The sequence below is a fragment of the Serinus canaria genome, chromosome Z (genome assembly GCF_022539315.1).
Source record: "Serinus canaria isolate serCan28SL12 chromosome Z, serCan2020, whole genome shotgun sequence".
Classification (NCBI taxonomy): Eukaryota; Metazoa; Chordata; class Aves; order Passeriformes; family Fringillidae; genus Serinus; species Serinus canaria.
In genome coordinates this window covers 20,223,615-20,234,578 of record NC_066343.1, presented here as the reverse complement: position 1 = coordinate 20,234,578, position 10,964 = coordinate 20,223,615, and positions in this window count along the sequence as shown.

The following is a 10,964-nucleotide window of genomic DNA, read 5'->3' as shown; positions in this document are numbered from 1 at the left end:
AGGTGGGGATATTGCTCCTGCTGGTCACAGAAGTCAGGCAGGCAGTACAGAACTTTCCAAGTAGAGAAGGATTGCCTTCAGTGCGTGGTCCATCCATCCCCAGCTGGGAGCGTTTTGTGTGTTTGGATGAGTCGGTGGTGTGAGATCATGTTTTATATACTTCTGTGACCCTGTACTGCTGTATAAAGACACAACCATACATAGTTACAGTTATGGCAAGCCCAGATTTTGGATGTTGCTGTATGAAAAAACTTTCTGTTATCTTTGGAAAAAAAAAACATTTGGTATTGAAGGCCATTGCTAAGCCATTGCAAAATCGCAAAATAATGTTAATCTGCTTCCTTTAATTTTATAGTTCAGCAGTTTAGGTCCAATTTATGTTGCTGAATTGCCAAGTTTCCTAATTTTTTTTTTTAAACATGAATCTAGTCTTTTTGAAAATCTGTTCTCAAGACAGAAATAACTGACTGTAAACTTCATGTCACAACAGGGTTTTCTCCTTAGGGTTTTGAGTGGAAGTTATTTATCCTTCAATTATCCTTTTATGATTGGTGACATAAAAAATCAAACAAATGTTAATGGAAGTTTACAAGAATGGACAAATGAATTCTAACTGTCTACCATGTAGAACATAAAGGCATAGTGTAAAATGCATCTTTTACACTTCAAGCAACATCAGTGCAAAATGTGAAGATTTATGGTACTGATGTATGTGCGCATACAAGAAGAAGTGAAAGTATAAAGGACAATTGATATGAAATACTATTTGATTATTAACTTTCTATCTGAAAATACATCATTTTACTACCTGTTTATTAAGAATCTCAGAAGCCAAATTTTAGTCACAAAAGAAAACATTAATGCATTTAAAAATATATGACTGAGAAAAAAAAGGGGGAAATAATTCCTACAATCTAGAAAGGATTCTATTGGTTTTATTTAGAATTTCTTAAAAATGGGCTAAATGAAGGAGACAGCAACAAGACCTTAAATATAGATGAGCTGACAAGAGCACAGGAGGTAAAAATCTCAAATTGTTCTGAAAGCTTGCTGCAATACTGCTAACATATTTTGTTACATTGCTCTCCTAGTCCTTCACCAAATGTCTAATTTCAGATCCGCTGCACATGCTTTCCTTGCAGGGTTTAATGTACGTGATTAATCTTGACTTGGCTTAATACTGCTAGGAATGTGGCAATGACCTCAGCTGAACACTGGCAAAGTGATTAATGTTACATGAACTAGGATATTTTTTACTCAGGATCCTGAATAAACACAGACATGCTGTATTCTGTTACAGACCTTTGCTCAATTGAAAATGTACTGTGGTTTCAAAGAGTAATGTTTCAGATGCAATAAACAACGTTAGAGGAAACATGGCTCTTGTTAAAGAAAATGCTGTTTCAGGCTAAAGTCCCAGTGATCATAAAAGATATATGATGCAATAAACAAAATGAACCACAGGCAAGACAGGTCCATTCGATGACTAACCTCTGATTGAATTTTCCAACACTCTTGACATTCTGTGAGATAAACTATTCAGAAAAGGTCCCTATTAAATATAAGGTTGTAATTTCTTTTTTTCTTAATTTTTATGGTGAGGTCTAAGAACTGTGTGAATGTCTCCTATTGGTTGTTTGTGGTTTTGAATATTTTATGATACGGGAAGACAAGCAAACAGTTGCTATGATTGTCAAATGTCTTAAATCAAGTAGAGAAAATGCAATAAAACACAGTTTCCATGGCAACACATTGTAACCTAGTACCTCTGGATTATGAACCAGCTCACATCTATGATCATTATTTGTTGACAAGCATAAATTGAGCCTAAAAGCATAAATTTCCAAGATAAAACTGAAAGCTTGAGCTCAGTAATAATAATATTTAAATATTTCCAAGGTAGTGGCAGCAAATCAAGACTAGTTATGTTGTCATTTGCATAATGTTAATAAGCTAAATAAAAATGCTTTTATTTTCAAGTCTTTCAGGAAAGATGTAATAAATATATACATCTCCAAACATTCAAATAGTAACTGATGTCTGTTGTGCCCTGCTGAAAAAATACAATAGGACCAATAATACAGAATGACGCACAAGACTTTACAATAAAATACTTTTATTCTGAGTTGCAGTTGTTTGACAAAAACCAGGAGAAAAGAAAAGAACAAATATTTGAACATCTGATTGCTAACATCGTCTCCTCTTCTTTGCAGTGTTTTCCCCATTGCCCATTGGACGTTTTTGTAGGTCACCATGACACACTGAAGCAGAAAAAGGGAAATTAACTTTGCTGGCAGAATTTATGTACATCTTTCATCACCACATACATTTCAAAAGCAGAAAGGTGATCACTTTGTCTGTTTGTCTCAACTCAGTAAGAATTGACCAAAACAAAAGGGTAATTAATCTTGTTTCTGAGTGCTCCTCACTCTTTACTGCTGCTATGCACTATCATCTGAGAGCATGGAGTTGCAGGTCTCCATTCTTAGAGTTCCAACACACAGTGCACAAAGCTTAACCCCAGGAATGTTGGACCTATTGTACAATTTCTGCAAAGCTGTTCAGAAGCCGTGCAGGTCCCTGAAGCTGCCTGGGCAGCTACAATCAGATACACAGCAATAGAGAGTTGCCCACATACAGCAAGTCTGATATTTCCACCTCACTGTGCAGTCACAGAAACCATAGCCCAATTATTTGAGATTATCCTGTTTCCAGAGAGGATCCAGTTTGTTAGTCTGTGGTTTTTCTACAAGCAAGTTCACTGTTTCAGAAACCTTCTGGTGGCTTATGAATAGGCAAGAGTGGATGTTCATCTTCCTTGCTGAATCAAAATCCTTGTGTTTCATTGGCTTCAGCACAACTTTCTTGAAAGCTCTCTGTTTCACTGCCTTTATGTTGTTGATGGAGTTTAGGAAAGATAAACTCCATCAACAACATAAAGGCAATGAGACACAGAGTCTTCAGGATAATATAGATCCTAAACACAGATCTTTGCTTGCATGAACTTGGGATCTTAGTGGTTTGTGTAAAAAAAATTAATTGTTCCACTTTGCACCAAAAACTAGACAGGTCTGACCAGCCCTAAAAACTGTAATGGGCCAATTCAATAAGTACATGCAGCAGCTTTGGGACCAGTGGAAGCATACAGCCACTTACAGCTGTAAAGTCTAGCTATGTGAATCAATAAATCCTTCTTAAATGCAGACTTTTTTTTTTCCCCTTGCTACCTGACAACAACTTTGTAGACATTCCTTCAAGGCTTTGTAACAACCTCTTGCCAGTTGCACAAAGTGACTCACAGAGGTTTTCCTAGCAGAACACACCTACTGGGTTTTCACTGGCATTGTCATGTAAATATCCACTTGAAGACCTTTAAAAATACAAGCTACTTGGGCTTCCTTATGTACGACAATTGCTGTGACATATCTTAATGTGTATAAATAATACAGCAGGGACTCTAACTCTGTCATGCCTTACGGCTTTTGACATTTTCTATGGCTTAGGGAAAAATGCAGAGTTGGCTTTCGTATAAATACGGTGGAGCTGGGATTTTATATTCTAAAGATCACAGACATTTCCAGACAATGTCTGGGTACCTGAAGGGCAACACCTGTCCCTTAGGGGATTGAGGGAAGGTTGAAGTACAAAAGCCAGTTTCACCTGTTTTTGTAAAATTTTGTGTGGACCCGAGGTTCTTATAAATTTACTGATTCACTAAATGATGTATTATGCTTGAAAAGAATCTTCAGTACAAAGGGAACAAAATTATATTTAAAAATCAGAGGCATGTAGTTCTTGTCACTTTATCAGTTGCCTACCATAAATAAACTCCATGAGGGAATGAAGAATTAACAATAAATCATTGTCATACTAGTGTGGGCACAGCCAGAATGCCTTTTTTTTTTTTTAATGAAATTCAGCGGCTCCACTAGAAGCCAGTGGAAAAGTAAAATATGTTCATAGCACACTATACTTGAAGCAGAACTTTTTCCTCCTGATGTCCCTGTGATCTGAACAAATTGTCCATATCTTGGTCAATGACTTCTATTCTAAAATTTTTGACTTTAGAATAGAGATCCTGCTTGGATTGTTCTTCTGCTATGAGTATCCACCTTAGTTAGCACTTCTGCATTAAATAATGTCTGAGTTGAGCCCTCTTGCTCTGTATTCTGTATTGGATCTCAGACCTTTACCTGTCTTGCATATTGCATCTTCTCTGTGGTTCACTAATGATAAGGTGACTGTGAAATCAAAGTCAAAGAGCTAGAATTTTTTTAATATAATCTGAATTCTGAGTGTGATTTCTGAAGCATATTTCTATATGAATGAGTAACCCCATAAGTCTATGCTATATTTCTCAAGACAGTGCTAAATGTTCAGGCCTACAGTGCAAAAATCCCATTCAACTGAGATAGCTATAAATTTTTCTCAATTAAGCTACTAAAAAACGATTTTTTAAGAAAAGTGACTAGAAACGCTGAACTTGGTAGCATCAAGTGTAGGCTTTCTTCAGAAGGACTAGTATTGTAATTTTAAGGTGTTTCTTGGGATGTATTTGTTGAGGGAGGTGCTTGTGATTTCAATGATCAAGCATTCTTCAATGCTGAATAGACTTTGCAATTTCAAAGATTCGTTTTCTTGTCAGTGGCTGCAACATCTCTCAGTAATCTGGTACTCCTTTTGGGGAGGCTGTTTCAGCAGACACCATAGTTACTTACTTTGTTTTACATCTGGATTTGCTTCCTCCATGGCGGTGTAAATTCTGCTTTTTTTTTTTCAGCAGCCAAGTTCTCATGGGCCTATTTCTCTGCCTTTTTGTTTTTTTAAATTGTGTTCTAACTGTAACTTCCTCAAAGTCAGTAGATTTATCTGGAATTAAAAGCAGAAGAACATAATTGTGAATTGGAAAAGCACAGGAACATCTATTTCGCTCATTAAATTCCCAATTAAACACATCATTGGTCCAAATCATTTGCAAAGGCCAGTGCAAGGTCATGTAGTTTATGTCACTTAGGCAGAATAGTTTATAGTTGGCTTATCTGTCCTGCTGAGCGGATGATATTCAAATAGGAAATGTCTAAGAATTTTAAGGGGCCCAAGCAAAATCCACAGGAATGCTTTAGGCTGAAGAAACTGTTTAAGGTTTGGCACATAATACATGTTTAGAGACTGTTTCCTTGCCTTGCTTTGCCTTCCCTTCCATTCCCTTCCATCCTCTCCCTTACCCCTGCATTTCCTTTTTTTTTTTTTCCTTTTTCTTTTTCTTCCCCTTCTTCTCCCCCATTCTTTTATTTAATAAGCAATTATTTCAAACTGCTTATATGCTACTATGGATATTCATGACACTTATCAATATTCCATGACTTATATGCTCACAGTTTTATGCTAAAATCACAATGAAATTTGAAAAGCAGAACTGGTGAATGAATGACGTATCCACTTTCTGCATTAGCTGTTGTGTTTAAATGGTGTAGCTCACTAAGTTCACTGAGAATTTCTGCAGAAAACCAAATTAGGACTTGAGTTATTTGAAATGAAATTATGTCATACATGAGTTTAAAATTGGGCTGCCTGCATCTTGGCCCTTAACACCTGTCTCTCTTTGATTCAAAAGTAGCCTCATCTACATTACAAAGTATTTCAGCTAGAAGGGATAATCTTTGTGGAGTTACAGAAATTTAAAAGTAATAATACAACATAAAACTCCAGGGTGTTTGTACTGGTGTTTTGTCCAAGACACACTAGTAGGGATGAATTTTAGCAGTGGTAAATTCACGGGTTAAGCAGGGTGTTGTAACATGCTGCAGCTTCACTTTGCAGCCTTTTGCTGGTCACTGCACCCCTTTCCAAAGGGCCCACAGTGCATTACAGGAGGGCCCACAAGTGCATTGCTAAGCAGCCTGGAGGATTGTCCTTGGCTGCAGCACATACCCCTGCAGTGCAGCCGTGACCTCCCGGTTGAGGTCAAGGCACCACCTCTTGAGCACCGAGGAGTCTGGCAGGGCAGCTCACGCACTGCTGCTCACAGTGTAGTTGCTGAGCCCCAGGGGCACAATAGCAGCTGACAAAGCTGTTTGGAAGTCCTTCCTTCACTGTGCAGGCTGCCCCATGAATGGCACATTGCAACCCTAAAGGCTTATGACATTTGCATTTACTCTAATGCGAGTATGGCTATTGACTTGCATATATAAGATTATGTTGCACTGGGAGGAACGTTTTTCTAGGGTTTTTTGACTTCCCCTTCATGTTTCACAGAGAATATTTTTTACTCTGCTTTAATTAGTTTGCTCTTCTACTTGGTTTAGGAGATAAATGGTGTATTTTTCTAGCTGCAAGTATAACTTCTGTATTCTCCACCTTTCAGAATGAAGTAGTAGCTGTCATAGCCAACACACCTCATTTAATTTTCTAAAATCACCTTTCAGAGGGGAAAAAACCCATAAAAGAAACACCAAACAACAAACTTTCCTACCTTGGGAAAAGAAATAGAACCAATCTGAACTTGAGATAGTTGAAATTATGACCTACCCAGATTAAGTGGGTGAAGGAAAGGCTGCTCTACTGGCATGCCCTTATTCCACCTCCTCTTATCATTAGTAATTCTATTCCATTCTTATCTGATTATGCAGGGACATATTAACTCACTGGCAAATGAATACTCTATGGAAAAACTCCCTCAAATGCAAATTAAACAGGAGTTGCTGATACTGAACACAAGGAAGCTTCTTGTACTCCTACCCGTCTGCTGACAAGGAGCTGCCAGCCACCCTCCTTACGAAAATAAAACCATAATCTAGCAAATATTGCAGAAATTATGTCGTTCTCATCTCTTTGGATGAAATCTGATATTCAGTAAACCCTTAACATTCACCCTTTTTTTATCTGACATTATGTCTTTGAAATGCCACATTCCAACCTTTAAAATAAAGCAAAGAGCAAGAATTAGATTTCTTGTTTGCATCAAGCCCAGTTGCTGAACCCACAGAATCAAACTTGGGCCTCAGTGGTGCTTAATTTTTCCAGGGGTTTATCTTCTCTTCCAGATCAGAGCAATGACAACAGTAAAACTCTGGTATCTTGCAGGGTCTGACAGAGAGGACAGGAACATTATAATGTATTTTTCAGGGATTTCACTCTGGTCATCTTTATGATGTTCACTAACACCCCTCCTTTTGATCTGTAAGCATAGAAAGTGTCATATGTATAAGAAAAGTGGCAATCAAAACAATAAGGAAAAAACTCCCAAAAAGTTTAACAGTAAGTCCAAATAGACTAGAGACCAAAATGCATACACACACTGGAAAATTACTTGTGTCTTTTCAATTTTACTGTTATTCAGTTTTTATTTTTGGACCAAGACAAAGTCTTGCTTAAGTTGTTTTTAGACCTATACTAGGTAATTTATACATTTCTCTTTTTTTTAGTCTACCAGTGATTTTGTGGTGAACATGCAACCATTTTTTATAAAAATGACACTTACTATTATTTTTTCATTGGGTGAAGGTTCAGGTGGGCAGGAGAGCACGTGATGTAGCTTGTATTTCTAGGCTGAGTACCTACTATGCCTGATTTGCAGGCAAAACAAGGATCTGTACCTCAAGCCAATGTGTAGGAAGCATTGCAAACCAAATGTTCGGTTTTGAAACATTTGGTACATGCAGTACATGCAGGCCTTTATGTTCATAAACCATTTGTGTTAAGCAGATACTTGTTTTGTGGAGAACTGCACACATTGAGACAGACAAAATTCATGGAATATGTTGTCAGGTGTGCAGTCAAAACTCCTATTTTGTATCTACAATACAAAGTATTTAGGTAGCAAGCATGGAAGATGCAAGAAACACAGGGTACAAATGGCAGCTTGTGTTCTTTGAACTGCTTTCAGGAAAAATAAGCTGATCTGCTGAGGTTCTATGTAAACTGACCAAGTGAAAACAATTATTTACTATTTTATATATGTCATGTCACTTTACTCATACCTTTTTATTTTGTTATGTTTTTATCTAATGTAGTTGTATTTTTCTTCATCTTTCAAATTAAAACAAAGAACTGGCACAGCATGAACTTACAATTTATTTAATACTTTGACTTTCCAGAGCTCAAATACCTCTGATCCATTTGTTTTATGGTGTTAGTTGGCTTAACCTTTTTAGATTTCTCCAAACAAAATAACTTGAGCTGCAGCAAGCTGTTTGCCAGGGATTTGAACTCTGTAAAGAATGGGAAAAAAGTCACTTAGCTCCTTAGTGTGTTGAAGAAAATATATTTACTCTCATTTGTGTGTTAGACTCCTGGTCACCTGGCTTCATTGTTGTTACTCTGTTAATTCTACCTGTACAATACGCTCCTATTTCTCTCGCTAATCCTGGCAACTGCTTCTTGAAATGTACAGGGCATTAATAAAAATAATAGCAAAAATAGTATTCAATATAAATGCCCTTTTTCTATGAGGTAAAGTGTTAATACAACAATATAAATACAGAATATAATCTGTATTTTTTCAATGGAAAAAACTATCGAAAATATGATAACTGCATGAAAGGATCCCTCTGTATTTGCTCACTCAATCAGGTTCTTTACACATAGTATTTTAAAGCATGGCTTATTTCATTTTCACACAACACTATGGCTATTCTTTTTCCAGCAAAAGGAAGGAGAAAAAAAACAGACCTACCATATAGCAATTCAGCTTGGAACAAATAATAGAAGCCAGTATTTCAGGGTAGAGGACTTCAACAGCTCTGAAAATGAGTGGAGGCCTACAGGGAATAGTCAACTGAATAACAAGGCTGGGTGATTCTCAAATAAAGTTCAAAATATTTTTAGTAGGATAGTTCGTATAGGAGCTGTTCAAGTTGTTGATATTCTAGAGAAAATGCAGAAAGAATTAGAAGAGAAATTGAAAGACTGGAGAACAAGCCTCATTGTGAAAGTTTTGGGGTGTACAGTCAGTTTTATTTATCACAGAGAAGTTGAATGAGAGCGTTCATAGTCACAAATTCCAATAAGGAATCGGGAATTTGATTATATGGAGCTCCATTAGAGATACAACTGCATGGAATGAATGGGCGATAAACTTGGACAAACTCAGATCCCCTCAGTGCCATCTTTATGGGCAGCATTCCTTCTAAAAAGAAAGGTCATAAACTATTTTTCCCATACGCAAAGACATTTGATAGAGTCTCCCTTGCTGGTCCTAACACTCTGGCCCAAGCAAGGAGGAGAATATATTTTGAGTTCTGGTCATGAGTTACAACCAGTTTATTTGACTTTCTTCCTCCAGGCTTCTTGGTCAGCAGCAGAGCATCAGTGTGGTGCAGAGCTTTGCTTTCTGAGCAGCAGTGACCTGATAGAACCACGTTCTCAAGGCAGAAAGTGCCTGTAAAGACACAGTACATGCCTTGCTTTCTAGAATAGAGACGGGGAATGGCAAGGGGCAGTACAGGGATTACCAGCATATTCTGGCCCCACAAAGAGCAGCCATCACCACTGTCCGCAGCCTGGCAGGACACATGGAGAGCTGGCAGGGTTGGGGGATGTGCCACATGGCCCCTGGATCCTTGATGTGTGCTGTGTTTGTCATCCCATGGCAGAGACTCCAAGGTGAGAGAGCAGCATTAGTTTAGACCATTAGAGTGGTCTAGCAATCACCCAGTCCTTGCATCAGCCTGGGGAGAAAACATGTGTGTTTCTTGCCTGTATTTGGTTGAATTTTCTTGTGGCAGGGATAAATGACTGAGAGAAAAAAGAAAGCAAAACCCACCAAACAAAAGAGCACCAATTCATTCTGTATGAGTCACTAGAGACACATGAGACACACATGTCTTCAAGTCATGATGACATTGAAATACTGGTGACCCTGCTGAGATAAACTCAGCTTCTAAATGAAATGCCCATGTTATTTAAACATCTTTTTTGGGCAGTTTCATTTAAAATGGGCTGTCTTCAAACTATCAGTGCCCTTCAAGATCTCCACCTGGGTCCCTGTATTATCTTTGGGTCAAATTACAAACCTCATTCAGCCAGGCATTGTGGCCGGCTTAGGATAATTAAAGTTGCAGTCAGAGTAATAAGAAATAATTTCAAATAATATCTTATTACTGCTGTAAATTCTGAGGTTTTGGTTTTCTGAAATATATGTAAATACAAAAATATGCACACATGAAAAGAGAATCTGTCAAACATAGCATTTGGTATGTTTTCCAGCCTTTTACAGCTCCAGAAATATTCTATGGAAGATTTTATGGGGAATGTTTTCCAAGTTAGCAGAGTTATAGCAACTGAATATTTGACCCGTCTTCCTTGGAGGAGTATTTTCTATGGATCCTTATACAGCAACAATCTGTCTACTCTTGTGAAAATTGTGGGTTTGGGCTCGGGTTTTTTTTTGTTTGGTTTGTTGGCTTTTTAATTTATTTATTTTCTTAAATTTAATGCCTGCCACATTCCACTGCAAAAACATTATCACTGTACTCTTCTTTCTCCCTTTCGTCTCTGCTCCTTTTCATTTCAGGTGGATGATGTAAAGTCTTATTAATGAAGAAGCAATCTGTGATCAGCATCTGAGAGCTCTTTATACCCTGTGCTAACAATGTTTTGATATAGTCTCCCCCCTCTCCCTCCCGCAGCTGGCTTCCCGTGTGTGCTGGAGCCCTTGCTGGCAGCCTGCCCGGCGAGCAGCGCTCCTGTAGATTTCAGCCTCTCTCCAGGAGTTGCCTGCCTTCAGCATAATGGGCAACATTGAAAGCAGCAAGGCGTTCGGTCGGCAAGGTCAGAGTGCCTTTCATTCCTGCAATAATCAACCAGTGTAGCTCTTCCTCAGACCTGGGGAGAGAGAAGATAGAGGTCAAAAGAGCAATTACATTTCACGTTGACTCCAGGAAAGGCTTGGAACACAAAACTGAAAAGAAAACAGCATAGAGCCTCCCTCTCCCACATTCCTTTTCCTGGTCATTATTATTAGA